This window comes from Numida meleagris, chromosome 4 (genome assembly GCF_002078875.1).
Source record: "Numida meleagris isolate 19003 breed g44 Domestic line chromosome 4, NumMel1.0, whole genome shotgun sequence".
NCBI lineage: Eukaryota > Metazoa > Chordata > Aves > Galliformes > Numididae > Numida > Numida meleagris.
This window is the reverse complement of record NC_034412.1, coordinates 87,664,117-87,683,812: the sequence shown is the minus strand read 5'-3', so window position 1 is coordinate 87,683,812 and position 19,696 is coordinate 87,664,117.

Sequence of the window (19,696 nt, the reverse complement as noted above, 5' to 3'; positions counted from 1 at the left end):
ATATAAATCAATAACTTGTCAGTCAATAATGATACGTTGTCCTGTGCTTGCTAGAAAATTGCCCAGGTAAAACTGGGCATAGCTCATTTACAATGCATGTCTAAGTAAGATGCCTACGTGTACATATAAATATATACATATGTAATGCCAAGAGAAATGCACAAATAAACAGTCTGCCCAAATTAATCTGTTTTCAGATTAACAGAAAAAAATCACACAGAGATAATCATCAATAAATGCATAATGCCCGTGTTATTTTCCTTTGAGTCTTTTCTTTGCAAGATTTTCAGAATTATGAACACTGACTTCTTAATCAGTGTTTATAACAAACAAGCAGAAAATCTGCCTTCAAATATTCATGCCTGTGGAAAGAAAAATGAAGCACTTCTTGCAGCTCTTTAATGTGCTCTGTGTTTCTTTCAGAAAAACAGACATCCAAAAGGCTGTTTGTTTGCTGCTGCATGTATAAATACAGATATCTCCTGGAAATGTATCCCAGTATTAGCTCCTGATCTAGAGTGAGCTCTAGTCAAGTCACAGACCACATTATTATGGGTAGCTTGCTTTAACACGAATGAAGTAGCAATCCTTTTCCTAAAATGATTTAAGAGAAAATGCTTACACTGTGGGGAAATAAACAATGCACCAGTGGGTTTGGAATTGTGTTTTAACAAAAAACAGTGTCTGGATTCTCAAGCTGCTGTAACTTGTATACTATTCACACCAAGACACAATGCAGTGCCATGACTAGGGTTTTTTTGTAGTCTTTTTTTTTTTTTTTTTGTCAGACTCTTTCTGCTTACAAAACATAAAAATTCTGGTGAATCCCCAGCTCCACTGTCCAGTTTAATGAGTCTGGTTACATATTTTCATTAGGTTGTGGTGAAGCAATAGGAAATTTCTCTCAGCAATATACTCTGAGCTGGTTTTCAGCAATGCTGAGGAACAAGAAGGAGCCAGCACCAACTAGGCTTCCAGCTCACACGGAGCCCTGCAAGGACAGGCTTTGAGAACGATCGTTACAAAATACAGCATTAACAATGTTTTCATTGCATTAGCATCTGGGGATGAATCCAGCAGAAAAGATGCACAAAACACCTCTTACAAGCATACAGCTGAGGGCCACTCTGGCAGAGCTCAGGAAACGGTTTGCAGGAGAGTCTGAGGAGAGGGGAAAAGGCAAAGAAGCCAAAGCAGCATGGAAAAGGACTAATCTCCAGCAGTGGACAGGGATTAGCACCAGTTCAAACTGACCAGCTGAAAAACAAATTATTTGCATAAAGTTGTATTTACTTCTTAGCATACATTCAGCTATAAAAATCCCGTGATGCTGTGCTAAGCATGCTATCTCTGGTACAACCAGCTCTCAGACTGCACAGAAGCCATTTATTGGTGTTTGGAATGTTTCTTAACCAATGCCACATGTTTAATACCAGCAATTGGAAATGTTATGACTGTCTGTGACATTTTCAAAGTGCTCCCTTGCTAGAAAAGACTGACAGGAGCCAGAGTGCAGTCACCAGGTCCAGTCCAGTCCAGCCAGCAAGCATCCTGGAGAAGGTGAATCAACTTGTATTAGGTTTGCAACAATATTTGGAAAGTAGATTTGTCCTGAAATGAACTTCTTCAAAACATACAGCTCTTGATCCCATGTGAATTGCCTTTGACGTTTAAACAAATTCAATTTTCAGAAAAGTTTATATGCAACTGGAGTAGACACATCAAAATATTTTTGTCTCCATATGTCCTTTCTGCTGATTGCCAAAAATTTATTTTATTTGGCTACAGAGCCATATTTAACCTCAGTGAAGTCTAACAGGCAAAGAACTAGCACAGGAAGAGCACCTTCCCTTATTTCAGATATATGGCTTCAGCTTGGACTGCAGAAGCACAGTTTTGTCCACAAGGGCAGAGATTTATGTGGCTACATGCACGCAAGCACACTCATTTTGTTGACTTACTGAGGTAGACACGTCAGTTTTCAGAGTGGATAGGCACAAGCTGTACGCTAGAGTTTAAGACTCCAAGTGCTGTATCATAGACCATTTTATATTTTGTGGTCCAGAATTGCCACTTCACACAACTTGCAGTACAAAGTTCCTCTTGGGTTTTCTTTCCATCACACATAAATGCTTCAGATATATGAATACTCTGTACCTGGATAATGCAGGCTCGGAAGAACTACTGTCACAGCCCAGTGCTGAACTCATCCCACCATTAGAGATGGAACTACGTATTGTGATAATGCTTTATGCATTGGTAGTAGTTGTTACTCAAAGTCAACCTGTTTGAGATGTGATTCAGCTAACAGTGAGCTTCCTGGCAGAAGGAAGCAGGAACATATAACCCAAAGCTATTCCCATCACCTCATCAGCATGATTAATGAAGGTGATGAGTGCTGAAAGAGTGAAGAAGAGTATCTTTCCTTGAAGAAAGAGAAATGGAATTGAAACTGTGATGTTTCATCACTTTACATCTACATAACAGGATCTGAAATCTCCATAAGCTCCATATCTACTATAGTTAGTGGATTAGTCTATTAACGGCTATTAGAAATCCCAGGTTTTTGGACAGATTAGGATGTGTACGATCTGGAAGACAAAACAGGGAAATACTTGCCTTGTTCTTTGTTTTCCTTCCCCAAGTATCCATTAAGACTAAAGTATGAGGTAGGCAGTTATTTAGTCTAATACTTAGCTTGTCCTTCTTAACTTCTGATCAAAAGATCTGCAAATTAAGTCCGTCATGTTCTCAGAATGATATCTTGGAAAGAAAATCTTGGAAATCACAAATAAGAAAAGCTGAGCTTTTTTTTTTGTTGTTTGTTTGTTTTGTTTTAAGCGAATCCCATCCTAACTGCATTTGTGAGTGAGATATTTTAAATATTAAAGACTAAGCCTTATGGCCTAATTTTCTATGCATAGGCCCTGTTAGGTCTGATTTTAATTAATCAAGGAGTGCTTGGATACACTGGTAGCAATAATTACTGCTCCTTATTTATTCCACTGAAGCAAATAGATTTCCTGTTGGCTCACAACCTAGCCTTATGATTCTTTTAGACCTGAACAGAAGAATCTACAACAGACAGAGGTCAAGCTGACTACAGCCTTGAGAACAACACTATTTCTTACTGATTTTTTTTTTTTTTTTAGAGGACAAAGGAGAAGTCCCCAGTCCTCTAGCTTAATGTTTGATCTGGCCAGAACTGCACTGCAGTAGTTGAATAAATTACCAATAAATTTTCAGTACTATACAGTTGTTTTATGTTTGAAAGCCCTCATATAAAATTTCATTAGCCCATAACTTTTCTGTAGTATGTTGGTTAACATAAGGAGAGTTCTAACCAAGTGAAATATAGTTATGTCATTTTTATTATTCCCCTTCCAATAACCAGGCACAACTTTCAGACCTGATGTAAGAGGGTATATCTTAATCTCAGTCATTAGGGTCTGTCTTTAGCTCTTGATGTCAAAAGTTAGAAAAATGAAACCTGTTAGATGAAAGAGAATGTCAGTATTTGATGTATAACCCTCCTTTTCAACCCCATTTCTTGACCATAAAATTTATATCCATGGAAAATCTGAACATTTTTCTGGCACTATTCTCAAGCTTTTATTCCCCAAGCTTTGTCATGCATTTCACCTAAGAAATTATGAGTTTCATTTACATTTATTCTAAATCAATATGTTAATTACTTTAGTCTCTATGTGTATAACAGAGTTAATGAGAGAAAAAGAAAATGCATCTTTGAACCCTCATTTTCTGTATGCTGAACATCTACAAAAGTTCTTTAACTGAAATCAAAGGCAGAATACTCGTGGAAGTGTTGCTTAATGTGCAGAGGCCTGAAGTGAGGTCAGAAAATCTATTCTATTGTTATTTATATACAATTATCATATATGTATTTTTCAGTATTTAGACAAATGTGCACAGTGACCCAGGAAAATGAATGCTAAATCAAGTCATCAGCATCAGCGAGGATGCAACTTCAGTAATGGTTCTATTTCTCACATCCATTTCTATTGCAGAAGAGATAAACTTTCACACTGACAACTAGTGACGTGATCATCTAATTGTAAGCTATCAAATTCACATATTTTAGGAAAGTAGGTTTGTTTTTGTTTTTTTTTTACTTATTTGCTATGTATCACAAATGACTAAAAACATGCAGAGGATCAGTCAGTGTATCTCAGCAGCAGATCCAACTAAGTAGGCTTACCACTCAGTTTCCAGTTATATGAACATATTCGACCATTCTCTTATTATCTTACTTTCTCTGGCTCAGTGGATAATTTTTTAAGACAATGTAGAACAGCTCAAACACGTGAACTTCACAAAAAGAAAACTTCACCTCATTCCACCAAAGTGGAAACAGTTGTGAAGGAATCTTTCCTTCACATTAGCCCACCCAGGCTCACCATATTTCTGGGAAATTCTCCAAACAGAGTGTTAATAGCTATCCTAAGAGGTCTCTTGTTTACTTCTTATGGAAGGAAAAACAAGATTTAAGTAGGAGAACTTAAGCAGGACTTTGACCAAACTAAAATGTGAATTAAATTATTTGTTTCTGTCTGGATCATTTAAGTTCTGCCAAGCAGCACTCTAAGAGCCCAGAACAAAACTAGATACAAAAAAAAAAATGACTCTATATCATTTAATTCAATTGGTTTTGAGGTTTTGAAGCTATATATACCATAATAAAATATAAAGATAGACCGAGGTTGCCATGATTGCTCAAACTGCTAAGTGTGCTTCTCTAGTACAGCTTTGGCTTATGCCAACCACCAGTCTCCCAGTCAACGTGCAGTTTCAGAAATAATTGAGGCACTATTTGAGAAGGGAAAAAAAGCCAGATGCAAACAATGTCGTCACTTGCCATCAAAGCCACAAAACAGCCTTAGTGCACTTTGTAAGAATAGTCATAGCCAGCCAGTATTTCCCTATTTCACACTGTGCCAGATTCTCTGAAATAGGCAGCAGGTTATCTGGAAATTCAGACTTACAAAAGATAAGTATCTGAGGCAAAACAATATCAACTTTCTCTATACCTTCCTTCATCAATAGGGTACATTTTAATTATTTTTTCCATTGTTAGCATAATTAAGTAGACTGTAAACTGTGACGCATAGCCATCATCTGGCAATAGCCCAGTTATTGCTCAAAAACAGGTGAAAATCTTACCAATTTGGGAATGCATCTATTATCTGGAAGCCTTGGGAGGACAATGGATATGAACTACAGCTACCATTTGCCCTAGAGGCAAGGAAAGACCCTTGATTAGTGATTATTATTTAAACAAGAACACAGAGGTCAAATAGCGTGATGCTTTTATGTTGGCCTTCTGAGAGACTGCACATAAAAAAATGTTTGATGGATAAAACAAGTACTACTGATCATGATAGAAAAAGAAACAAGCCTTTTATATCTAGGGACATTTGCCAGTGGTATTACCTCGGTTTAGCAAAGAGAATATTCACACATGGGGAAAACAGGTTCACTGGAAAAATGCCAGCAAGATGAAATTAAAGCAGCAAAGGAGTAGGAAGCTTTCAACAAATGAGAAAGTAAAAAAAAAAAAAAAGAAAAAGCAGCACCTTCTCATCCGTGAGGCTGCCATCTGGGGAGAATTTTTATCCCGTTTGCCTTTCCTTATAGCAACAAAAATGCTGGCTGAAAAAGCAAACAGACCACAATCACCCCCTCAGCAAAACGCAAGCAGTGCTTATGAAACATGGCTTGGGATTCTCCATGCTGGAGGAGGCTTCCCAAGGTGAGGGATCCAGCTGCTGGAGAGGGGAGATATGCTTATGAGGCAGCTCTGGGCTGATCCTAGGATAGTGCAGTTTGTGCTCTCAGACAATGCCTGAGTGCACAAAGCAGCCCTCTCTTTATAATTTGCTCTGCAGATCACTGTATCCTTCTGATAGTTTTTGGTCCTAAAGCTGTAGCTGAAGTTCAGCTCAGTCTCACTGTTGGGCTCTACTGTAAGCTGCAGGGAGAAGGGAGAGCATGGTATGTTTGGGACATAGTGGTAGATCCTGTCCTACAGTGACAAAAGGGTCACAGCAAGAAGATGACAGTGGGAATGAAAATAAATCAGCAGCAAGATTTTTATTTTTGAAGTTTTAAACACCCTTTTGTGAACTTTCTTACAAGTCAATCTAAAATAGAGCAAATCAAATTTAGTTTCTGTGGGGGGAATAAAAGAACAGAAGATGATTTCCGTTCTCCTTAATTCCTCAGAGGCAAAACACATTGAAAAGTACCTGTACATTTTTAATGCAATGCAGAATAACTCCAAGAAGAAAGACTAAGAGAAAAATGGCTCAATCATCCCACTTAAGGAACCAAGCAGATTCAGGTTCCAGTTCCAGACACACCAAGTACCTGGACACCTAGGTACCCAAGAAGTACTCTGGGCAGAAAGGTGGTTTCTCTTCTGAGGGTAAATGCCTGCTCCTGGTAACTACATAGTTAAAATCTTGGTTACCTTATGCCTACCTCTGTGGCACTCCTTTTACTGCACTTGAGTAACAAGAACAACATGGTGTTCTTAGAGCTCATGTATGAGCCATCATTATACTAGACTTATCAACAGGAGATGTTAGGTGTTAAGCATCTTTGAAAATGGTACCTTTTATTTAGGCTCAAAGTTATCACAAAGTTTTCTTAGTATTATTATTTTTTCTTCTGCTTACCCCTGGCTTTTTTCCTTTACTTACTCAAACACAATCGGGTTTTGATATCATGATGCCCAGAACTGAAAACGGAATTTTTCTGGTCCAAAAATGTACAGAACAAGCAGGCATATCTTCTCAATCTGAGGTTAAATATGCTCACATCTTACTACCAGAGACATGCAGAAAAATCTTTCTACTGTCCAACCAGTAGAAGAGAGTTAACAGTTGAACTGTTTTATGGCTAAAGTTCATATCAGAATGGAAGTTCTTCAACCTATATGCTGAGGAGGACCTTTTCATGCTTCTGTCTTGAAGAAGTACCACATTTTCACTTCATGCATGCTTCTTGGAGCAGCTTCTCTGGTTTAAGCCAGAAAACTGCTTCTCTTGAGAATGCTTTGCTCTCTGAAGAATACATTTAGACATGTTCCAGCTTTTCAACTGTAAAATCTATAAAATAATGTCATGGTGTTTTAACACAATATTGTATGAGGATAAGTTTTCTATTGTTTTTCAGTTTCATGAGAACTGGCATGAAAATCATTACAGAAATGACTGAATATGTTACTCTGCCACTCAGGGTTTAAAATTCCTCCTCAGCACTGAGCTTTGTGTTGCTTGGACTACTTACTCTTCCTCTTGCATGTGACTTCATGGTATCAACACTTGACTATCTTCAGCAGATATTTTGAATCCCTCTCATCTTCCTGTTTGACTTACTGACCCTTATTTACTCATTTGAATCTATCTTTTCCAAAAATCTTTCAAATTTAATATCATCTGTAAATGTAATTACTGTTGCAGACTTCCTTATCTGTAAAAAATGCAGGACAGAAATACATGCCTATCAAAAGAAAGATGTAAGATAATAGCTTTCTTGAAAAAAAAAATATCTATTTGCAATATATCACTGGCCAAAATTATTTGAATTATTGCATAGAAATACTGGATGTATATGAATTGCTAACATGAACACCGCAGTTAGGTAGATTATAAAGACCTGTTTCTCACCTGGCAAGATGTTTCAGCCAAGGATAAACCTAATCTAGTAAATATTTGCTGACATCCACTGAATTTCTGGGGTCATACATTAACCATCTGTTAAAGTGATTTCACGACACAAGAATATCCAAAAGCTTCTGAGAAGTAATAAGTTACATCTATAAACACATATGTTCAAAGAATTTGAGGCCAAAAAATTTGTAAATATTGAAAGCACATTTACTTAGAGAATCTAATGTCATTTATTGTAGCTGTGTCTTCTTTCAAAACCTACAGTTCTCAGCTGCCAAACTAAGCAGTGCAAATCAAACTTGTTTTGACGTGGACTTTAAAAGACCTCTGTCATGTCTCAGATCGGTAAGGCAAAACTAAGAGCCCAGAACAAAACTAGATACAAACATCTGTAAGAAAGTTATAGATTGTTTTAGATTTCTGGTTCCTGAAGTTTGTATTCATATTTGTATTGCAATATGACCCCATCAAACAAGCTGAAGACATGAGCAAAAAAAATAAATAAATCAAATGTTATATTACTTCTTTTTTCATAGGACTACCATGATGAGCATTTGCATAGTGCTATTTTTTTTTTTTTAATCTCCTACTATTAACTGGAAAAAGTAGTACAACAGCAGGGCTCAATGAAGTAGTCCAAAATTGTAAACTAGAATTGGTTCACAAAACTGTACTGATCATCATGAGTCATGGAGGTACTTGAACATTATAGATATTTGTGACATCCTATCATGTCTCTCTACTCACAACCAGCACTGAAGCAATACTAGATATAATGGCAGTTAAATAAGATCAAACAATCTAAAAGTAATAGTCAGTGCATATGGATACCATAATGCACTTACAATATATTCAGTCATATCTAGTAGGCAGTGCAGAGAAAATTGTGCAAGGTTCCGAGAAAAAAAAATAGCGTTCTGATTCGCATACCACTGTTCATGTTCTCTGCTTGATTCACCTTCTTTTAGTAAGTACCTGATTAGCAATGCTCCAAGTTAAAAAAATGTTATTTTTAATTATTCTCAAAGCTATTTCAATTATGGTCAAACAAGATGGAAGTTAGTTTAATTGCCTTAATGCTTCAAGTTTTAGAAGATTAGCTCTTGAAGCATCAAAAAGCACATCCTTCCCTGCTTTCTCCTTGCTCCCTGGGGAGAGAGAGTTATCTGCCAGCCTAACGTGGTGTTTAAAGAAGGTATACCCCTACTGTCACAATATTTCAGAAGATTCCTTCCTTGCCATGCTGCTGCAGAAAGAGAGTAAGCAGATGCATATATAAGTGCATTGGAGAGCACCACCCATGCTTACCCCAGGGATGATATTCAGCAATCAGAGCATGATTCCTTAGCTCTATCTGAACCATCCACCTACATACTTAGAGGGGTAAGGATGCCTGAGAAGCAATTTTATCCACTCTTAGGATTTTTTCTCCTTTAGACACTGGGCAAAAACTTGAGGATCTACAGATATGACATGATCCCCCACCACATCCTTATCTTTAAATTGGAGAGATATGGATTTGAAGAGTAGACTATTTGGTCAATAAGGAATTGGTTGGAAGGTCACAGCCAGAGGGTTGTGGTCAATGGCTCTATATCCAAGTGGAGGTGGTTAAGGAGCAGTGTCCCCCAGGGGTCTGTCTTGGGACCTGTACACTTTAACATTTTTATCAGTGACATAGATGATGGGATTGAGTGCATCTCCAACAAGTTTACTGATGGCACCAAGCTGAGTGGTGCAGCTGATACGGCAGAAGGAAGGGATGCCATCCACAGAGACCTTGATAAATTCAAAAGTTGGGTCCATGTGAACTTAATGAGGTTCAATAAAGCAGAGCGCAAGGGTAGCCTTGCTGAAAAGGACTTGGGGGTCCCAGAAGATGAAAAACTTAACATGAGCCAGCAGTGTGTGCTTGCAGCCCAGAAGGCCAACAGTATCCTGGGCTGCACCAGAAGAGGGGTGGCCAGCAGGGCAACGGAGGTGATTGTCCCCCTCTGCTCTGCCTTCGTGAGGCCCAGCCTGAGTACTGCACCCAAGTCTAGGGCCCCCGGCACAGGGAAGATGCAGAGCTTTTGGAAAGGATATGGAGGAGGGTCACAAAGATGGTCAGAGGTCTGGAGCACTTCTCCTATGAAGACAAGCTGAAGGAGCTAGGCTTGTTCAGTTTGGAGAAGAAAAGGCTGCAAGGAGACCTCAGGAGGTTGTGGATGCACCATCCTTGGAGATGTTCAAGGCCAGTCTGGATATGGGGTCCTGGGCAACCTTATCAGGAATGTCAGGGATGCTGGAACTTGATGATCCTTGAGGTCAAAAATAATCAAAATAATATAATAAAAATAATTATATATTATAATCATTATATAATTACATAATAATTATGACATGATATATAATAATTATTATATCATAATCAAGATGTTGATTTCAGATATCAAGCAAAGGACATCTTGATAATCATGAAAAATGTATAAATTTTTCAAGCTGGAAAAGATTGTGTTTAAAGAATTTCCCAATTTTGATGAACTTTATGATGGCAGAAAAGGAAGTTCGAAGAAAATTTTCAGCTATCCTTGGTAGTAGGAAACAATCCTACACTTCCCAGCACAAGAATAAAACTTAGGTTACTTTACTTCTGGTGCTCTGTTTAAAAACAAATTTGTGTTGGCAAAACTCATATTACTTCTAAAGCAAATGGTATATTTATTCTTAAATAGATTACTAATAGAAAAAAAAAATCCTTATATCTCAAATCTAGTTGATAGCACAGTGTGGCAAGTGTCTCTATTTCATTTTGATTACGTGTCCCCATCTTCACTCTGGTTATAAATACATTGGCAATTCTCCAGAGAAGTGTCATAGCTTAATTGTCACTTTTCTCCTGAACTGTGATAAATATAGAGTAATGTAATTAATGCAGCAGGAAGAAAAGTGCTGCTCTTTGAGGAGGAGAATTCATAAGTTCCCTTGTGTTGTCCTAGCAACTTCACGGAATTGACATAGATTCTTCACTTTGAAGGAGGAGTAGGTATATGTCAGTTCAGAAACAGTGGTGTTATCTGTCATCAAATTACCTGGAGCAATGAATGGAATAAATACTGTTTTAGCAGTCTGACTCGAAAAAAAAATGTCCTGCATGCAAAAATTTCTAAAATAGATAATCAAGCAGATGAACTTAGGCTCAATTCTAAGTTCTCTGAAATAAACAGAAACAGACTTGTCTCTTTCATTAGATTTTAGCTGAAAGATTAGATTTTTAAAGAGATTCAAACAACTAAATTTGTTGATTAACCCTCCAATAAGTTACAAAAGAGAATTGTGTCAAAATACTTTAAAATAAACTTTGGTTCTGCATCACTAATGGGAGAACAAACCTCTTCACAATTTAGTGACAGGACAAGGGGGAATGGTTTCCAATTAAAAGAGGAGAGATTTAGATTAGATATTAGGAGGAAAATTCTTTACTCAGAAGGTGGTGAGGCACTGACAGACTGCCCATAGAAGCTGCGTACGACCTATCCCTGGAGGTGCTCAAGGACAGGTTGGTTGGGCCCTGGGCAGACCGATCTATTGAACAGCAACCCTGCCCACAATGTAGGTCCATTCCAACTTAAGCCTTTCTATGATTCTGAGATAATTATTGGTGTTTCTGCCTGTTCCTGGAGATCATAACCTCTCCAGAAGATGAAGTAAAATGTATAGTGCTATTGCACTATTATACAATTCTATACAGCAATGAGTTTGACCATTCTTCCTTGGGATTATCCTTTGGGTTGAGCTGCTCTGAGTTGTTTCTCTTGGAAACAACTTTTCTATTATCCAGATACTGGCAACACACAGTTTTCTTCCTATTCTACTGCACACAAGCGACCTGCTTGTGGTTATTTCCTTTCCTGTTAGGAAGCCTCCATCAAGTTTTTGTGCTAGATGAACTTTGTGTTAACATCAAATCAAGTCTGCGGTTTCCTTCATTTTCAGTTCCCAGATCTGTACCAGCACCCTGTTCATCCTCGCATCAGATGCTTATGCTATTCTGTTTCTTTATCTATTCTTTTAAGGATTTCCCTTCAGTGCTCTTTCTTGGCTCGGATGATTCCTCCTCCACCAGTATGACAGCTGCAACTTGAATCCTGTCCTCTCTGGAGACTGACTATTCCCCCTCAGTTCCAGGCTGCCTCTCATCTGCCTCTGACAATTCTTCAAAAGGCTCAGATTTGATGCTTTCCAGCTGTCTCTATGTTTCCTGATCATAAACTGTTGATTTTCACTGCTCCTTTCTGGTTAAAGTAGATTCAGTTTTATTTTCTGCCAATATGAAGACTGAGGTTGCTGCTTTTACAAGATGCTCAATCTGTCCTTGAATCACAGACACATGCTCTGAGTCTCAAGTATATGTAGGTTGATTTGACTTTGAAAGAGCATGAAAATATGGACAAAAAATAATAATTATATCCTCCTCCGCTAGAAATAGCCACAAAAGGGAAAACATTGTGGAACACAATTAATTTTACTATGATTTCTTGGGGCTGGCAACGGACTTCAGAATGTATAACGTCTCCATAAATGATTCAGAAATAAGGCTAATGCAATGTTGAAAGTTACAGATGACAAAAAGAGTTGGAACAAAAAAGTGTAAAGATAGGACAGCTATACAGAATGATCTGGAGTACCTCAACATACAAAACAATTCAAGCCCACAAACTATTTTAATAAAATCAAATTCACATTATACATCCAGAAAGAGAAATGCAAATCATACCTACAGAATGCATTGTATTGACAAAGCAGTAACTTAAAATGAAGACTAAGTTTCAACTGCAATAGTAATTAAACAAGCCCATCAAATCAAGACAGAGTACATCTGTGAAAGAAAGGCACAATCTTTAGTTCTATAAATCTATAGCTTAATGAACAAGCAATCAAAGGAAACAAGGATCCAGACTGAAGTTGTGCCTTTGCTGCTCCCTGAAGACTCTTCCTTTTGAACTAAGGACCTCAAAAAGTAAAACAGCAACACCTACAAAGTTTTTAAATGTGTAAAGTAACACTTGAAATTGAAATAGCAGGTTCATTTTCTTCAGTTCAGTCCATTATCTTCTCTGGTTTTCGGCCTTTCTTAGCAAAGAGCACTAAGTAAAACCAACAGATTGCATCAAAAGGGAGACATAGACTACATCCCATGTAGAGAGGAATAGGCTTACTAGGCCAGATCCTCTATCACCATAAATCATTGTAGGCACATTGTTTTGTCTCAATCACACAGGAAAATATGGAATTCCCCAAACTGGGCTTTTGCTTTACCAAATTTTCACACAACCTAGCAGATATATTAACACATTCCTAATATAGTTATAAGATGCTGCAAAAACATTTTGTGATGCTGTTTAAGAGCCTTTCCAAGTAAGAAAGTGTGGAAGAAACTATAAAAAGATTTAAAATGCATCTAAGATCTATTAATTCAACCAAATAGTCCTATTCAGTTAACCAATTCTTGCTTCCCTAAGGTCAGGATGACATCAGAAACACCACACCTCTAGTGTTTAATTTGCCCATTATGAAGGGCACTAGTTAAATCCCTTCTCTGCATCCTAGTTTGGGTAATTCAACAATTATGTTAAACTTAATTCTAAAGAAGGATTTGATGAGGATCACTGTTAAGAGCCAGTAAAGGGTGAAAATCCAGACTCTCTCTTCAAAAGAGAACATTTCCTATGCCTACTCAGCCTTCGGAGAAACCAACCAAACCTCACATACCTTGTTGTCAGAATATAGCTCCATCAGCGTTATGCAGTTAGGAATGAGTCACTGATAGATCTAAAGAATAATACGTAGGTTTCAGAGAAGAAAAGTACCACAAAAAATTAATCACAGTATTAGATTAGCTTGGTTCAGGATCCACGCAAGCAGACTCACAAAAAAATTTCCTGAGAAAATTATTGATCGTGTGGGTTCCTGATCCGGCTTCTTACAGTGCCCATTTCTGGCTGGGAAAAGACCTTTCAGGATAATACTGTCCTCTTCCTGACAACCTGGATTGGGGCCCCTAGCAGGCAACAAATCTCTCTAGGGAGATTATCCAGGTGGCAGATGGGCACCTCAGTGCCTCTCAGCAAAGAATCTTCAATTACTAAGACTCTTCGCCTTTTTTTTGCGGCACTGGCCATGACTCAGGTTCTTGGCTGCACCTTTTTAACATGATCACCCCTTTCCAGTTCCAAGCTGCTATTCATATCTTCTTCTCTCTCCTACAACAGAGCTTGAAATCTATTGGTTAGTGGGTTGTTCAAACAGAATTTCCTCTTGTTAAATATGCACTGTCTGATCTTTTTCTCATTTACCATCTCATCCTCTGTGTGCTTTGAAATGGATGCCAAGAGGATATGCTTCATATTTTCAAGGAGCAAGAGGCTGAGTTAACTGTGGTTCTCTAGTCTTCTTTCTTACCTTCCTTAAAGGCACTCCTCTTGTGAGTTATCAGGGAGTAATGCTGGCTGCCGTGTGTTTTGATAAAAGACGGACAGCAGCCTCACAGTCACTGCACTAGCATCCTAAGGGAAATCCCATCCAACTTCACAGATTTTAAGAAATTCAGTCTAGGTAGTCTAACCTGTTGCTCTGCCACACTGGTTGCCATCTCCTTCCCAAACTGTGGTAGTATATGCAGAAGTCTGGGAGCACGCTTACCCATGAACTGTGAGGAGAAAGTTATTGAGCTAACTAGCACTAGCTAGCTAGCACTTTTTTTTTTTAATCCACTCTTACCATCTTTAAGGTTCTCTGCTAGTTTAAGCTGCAGCCGGACTTTGTATTTATGATATCTTTAAATACTTACGCAGAACTTTGATATTCTTTCTTTGTTGTTTTTCTCTGTTGCTCTCCAACATATTCCTAGAAAATCCTTGGGGGAAGTCTTTCTTCATCCTACTGAGTTAACCTTCCATAATGCTAGTGTAAAAATTATTTAAGCAAACACCTATTTACCTAAAGGATGCTGGAACACTGTAGTGGTGAGCATGAATATGACACGAATATGCAGACAAATATGAATGCATAGACCAAAATAATAGAGGCTTTGCTGTTTTTTTTTGGTTTTTTTTTTCTCTTCTCCAATAGCCCTTTCATGGCACCTTTCCACATCATTAAGAGTTTAGTTACAACAGCATGGAATTTTGCACAGAATTAATATTACCCTCCCCCCCAAAAAAAAAGGTTGCCAGACTTGTTGAGACCTGTGTCCATCTGCTTCAGTATCCTCCGACAAGGCTAACAGATGTCTCAAAGTAAGACAAGCCCATTGAGGACAGCTATATGACAACATGATGCTAAAGAGACTAGTTTCCTCCATTCAGATATACTTCTTATGTCCTGAAGTGTGTAGCTTCATGTCCTTTTTTAATAAAGTCTTTTTTATTTTAATTTCCTCTAATGTCTCATGAAATTTTCTCATTATCTATTACCCTTTTTAAATCCTATTATGCTTCTGGCTTCAGTGATATCAGGAGACAGTAAGGTTCAGAGGTTAATTGTGCCTTGTATTTAAAAAAGTACTTCCTTCTTTAACTGTGTTCATCTTTAAATAAAGCTAAAATAGAAAGTGAAAAAAGAAATCAATTTAAGATAAAAATGAAAGAAAAAAGAGTGAGTTAAATTATGACACTCAAATAATTCTTTCCTGGATGCCTTGGGGAAAACTTGATGGCACTGAGAATTTAATGCAAATTGCCACTGTTAAGGTTAGATTAAAAAGAAAATTTAAAAAATAACTCTTTTAATCAGCTCCTCAGCTGGTGTGATTCAGCTTAGTTCTTTGGGAGTTATTGAGCCTGAAGTGATTTATATCATTTGAAGATCATGCCCTTTGATCTTTAACTATCTAATCATTTTTATGGATCTCCTGTGGCCTTCTTTTAATGTATGCACATCTTTCTTATGCCACAGTGTACAGAAACAGACATGTAATTCACCCAAGGTCTCACCTTCCTGCTTACTCTAGATGATCTTCCTGTTCATAATTCCAGAGTCAAGTGTATCCATTTCTACAGCAAATACTATTGATCTCTAGTTTGTGACCCACCGTGCAGTTAGTAACACCCCATGTCATATTAATAATGCACCCTCCCTACTTGCAAACACACACCTCTCACCATGTATTTTGCACTTGGACTTCCTGAATTTCATCTCACTGACTTCAGATCACTTACGCATTTAATCAAGATCATTTTGAATTATAATTGTGTCCTTTACTTTCATTTTTTCTCCAGGAACTGTCATCCATTCTAACTACAAACTCAGCTGTCTATCGGAATCGTTTTATTCCAGAAATTTAACAAGTACTACAGCACCAGCATATTGCTGGCCAGATAGTTACCTAATGGGACTCACTACACCAGAGCTCAGAATCAAAGACTGTCAGATCTAGTTTGCTATTTTTGTTGATATAGTTGTTGAAATTCACATAAAAAACCTTATCCTCTCCATTTTAAGTACTCATACCAACAGCTACAGCAAGGAGGTCACGGTGCCTTCTGCAAGGCATAATCTGAAAACGTAACATGCATACTCTCAAATCTTACAAAACAAAATACGATTTCTAAGACTACCAATTTGTGCATAAGGACTCTTAATACATCTTTCAGGTTTTACGTGTCTCAAGAGGCTGTATTTCAACCAGTTAAGAGTAAAATTCATGCTTTTTACATCTACAAGGGTTTAACTCATTCATCATTCATTCATAAGTATCTTGGGACATCTGACTTGCCCTAGGTCAAATGATACATTCACACGAGGCTGACAGATATGTTAAAGGACCTAATGGAAGCCCTATATTCCTCTGGTCCAGGAGACCTGGTGAGAAACCAAGAGATAAGTTGAGATGGAATGGCAGCATATTAAGAGGCACTTCAAGTTTAAGAAACTGAATTTTCTTTATAGATTTCCATACCTTATTATTAATACGTCATTTAATATGGTGGTGCTTGCTTATGCATAAGATTCACAGAATTGGAACGGTTGGAAGGGACCTCTGGAGATCACCTAGTCCAACCCCTCACTAAAGCATGTTCCCTACAATAGATCACACAGGAGAGTGTCCAGGAGGGTTTTGAATCTCTCCAGAGAAGAAGACTCCACAAACACTCTGAGCAGCCTGTTCCAGTGCTCTGTCATCCTCAGAGTAAAGAAATTCTTCCACATATTCCGGTGGAACTTCCTGTTCCAGTCTGACACCACTGCCCCTTGTCCTGTCACTGGGCACTGCTGAGAAGAGCCCGGCCCCATGCACTTGACTCCTGCCCAAACTCAGATTTGTGTGAAGGATGCTTCTATACAAAGGAAGACTATACTGCAGCTATGTTTTTCTTTTCTGAAAGAAACAGTTTTATGCCTCTAGTCTACATTCACTTCTGACAGTTAATGAGTCAAAGAATAATAGTTCAAAGCTGCTTGACGTATTCTATAAAAAAAGTCTTTATAAGAACTGAGCACACAGACCTCATCTCTGCCTGCACGCCCTCCACTTGCTAGAGGAAAATGACGAACTGGTTGACATATTCAATGACAAAAAGTACCGTATCTGTATTTTCAGTGTCAGACAGCAACCAGAACTATTCCTGTGGACATGTATTTGCAATGTAGGCAGTAGTTCTTTCTTTCTGAAAGATCCAAGGAATACGCGTACAATTTTGCTTTTCATCCTCTCTATAAACCTTTTGTTGCGCTCTCCTACTGAGATGTATCTTATCTCTCTTCTTCAATATGCACTTGCAGGTGGAAAAGCAATCTATAGGTTTCTCTGCCAAGAACATATAGCTGACTTTCTGTTTTGCTCTCCCCAGATGTAGACATTGCTGTCTGTGCAAAATGCCACAATGCCTGGAAGAAATTAGTTCCTGTGCAAGGAGAAGCAGACTTATCCTGACCCTACAGGAGACATAACAATGATTCTTGGATGAAGGTAGTTTAAAGAATTAGCTGGGGCATACTCTGTTTCTTTCATCAGAAATATTAGTCTTCTGTTCAACAAAATTGTGTGAAAATGCTGGATTCGCTGCTGATTAAACAGTGACAATCATCATTTGTGAAGGAAACACAACAAAAAGAGCCATTTCTCATTAAGCGCACACATTTAAGAATAGTATTTCCAGACAAAGCTGATTGCCTGTTGACAAAATTACAAAATACGTCTGGATTTTATGAAATTAAGCCTGTAATCTACTGAAGTGCAGTAGAGAGCGTGGAGATATATGAGGAATGGCATCAAAGGTGTCCAAAGGAACCTGAACCTGCATCAAGGCCTGATCCTGTATCTCAAAGAAATTAACAAAAAATAAGATCATTGCTTTCAGGGGGCTTTCATAAAATGGTTTATTCAATCATGCAAAGTATTGTGTAAAGTTTTAACACAGCCAGGTATATAAGGGAGACATTTTCCGCTTACACCAGAAGCTGGCTATAAATAAATGAAGCATGGGAGATGTGGGGCTTCCCTTCCAGCTGTGGAGGTACCTCTCCCCTGCCGTCAGGTCAGATTTCAGCTGTGATGCACTGAAGTATAGATCCACGAACCTGCTTCCAGACTGACAGTGATGTGATATTGACATGATGGCATATCAAATGCCTTTTATACTGGTTTAAAGTATTTAAAGTTAGAATCTTTCCACTCAGAAGTCAATCTTTCCCTGGGGTATTGCTAAAACGCTGCCAAAGGAGAGACAAAAAGCCACTTAACTGTATCATAAACACACTTCTTCACCTAAGGATTCCTAGGGAGACACTAAATTATACAACTGTACAGGACTTTCCTGTTTTGGCCTCTAAAGATGTTCCAAGAGGACTTCAAAAAGGAAACAGCATGGCATTTCTATCAGGAGTTATCATAACACAATTCAGGACCTCCTTACTCACCAGTGGAGAAGAGTTGGCCCTTCTTTTCCCATCCACTGCAAGACCTAGAACAATACAGGCATTTTCATGAAAGAAAACAATATTTCAGAGGAATAATATTGTGCAAGGTCACTTACATATCTAGTTTCTTTAATAATGATTTGCACTTCAGATTGCAAAAATGACTTGAAATAATCTAGTGCCTTCCATCTAATCAGGACAGTTATGAAAATAACACAATTTAGTTGTAATGTACTTCAATTACTTTGCTTTGACAAATTTATACCGAAGAAAGATCCTAGAGATAACTGTATGAGAGTCAATTTTCAAAAGAAAAATACAATACCTTGGAAAAAAAGATGAAGTAATCAGTTACTTAAATCACCGGACAATATAGTTACTCTCCCAAACACTGAAAGAAGCAATCCCAGGCCCTTTTGAGCAAGGGCGTTTGAATTTGCTCCAGGAACTGTCTGTCTGCAGCTTTCTTTTTCACTTTCTCCACCTGCTGGCCATGCTGGAAAGCAGCGCAGCACCTACACAAAAACATCTGACTTCAATGAATCATATCTAGGTACTTCCACAGGTTATTAATAAAATCTTTCTGTTCTATTTTTCACTGTTAAAAGTGAGATCAGAAACAGCACACTTCAACAGCACTGAAAGAAAGGATAAAAGGTCATTAAAGTTCTTAAAAAAACAGAAAACTACACTCACTGAAAGCATTTCCTATATGCTTAGATTCCAAATACAAGAAAGAATACAACTGCTGGACTAAACTGAACAGAAAGGGTCAGTGTTTATGTTCACCATGTTATCAGATCATTGGTAATAGGCGATGTGTACACTATAGGGTATGAAGTCTCTGAAGCAACCTCACAAAATATTTAATACAACAGAAGACAAAAAAAAAAAGGACCAGAATAATTAAACCTGTACTGTTACACAGTAAAATAGAGATGATGGTAGCAATACCTGTTCTGTGCCTCATGATGGATCAAAGGCCAGTGAAGGCAGCTGCAGAGTAAAAGCATCATCTCTGGGAAGGTCACACATCCAAAGAAAATAATTAAAAAAACAAATGAACATGTTTCACTACCAAAAAATAGGCAACTTGAAAACTC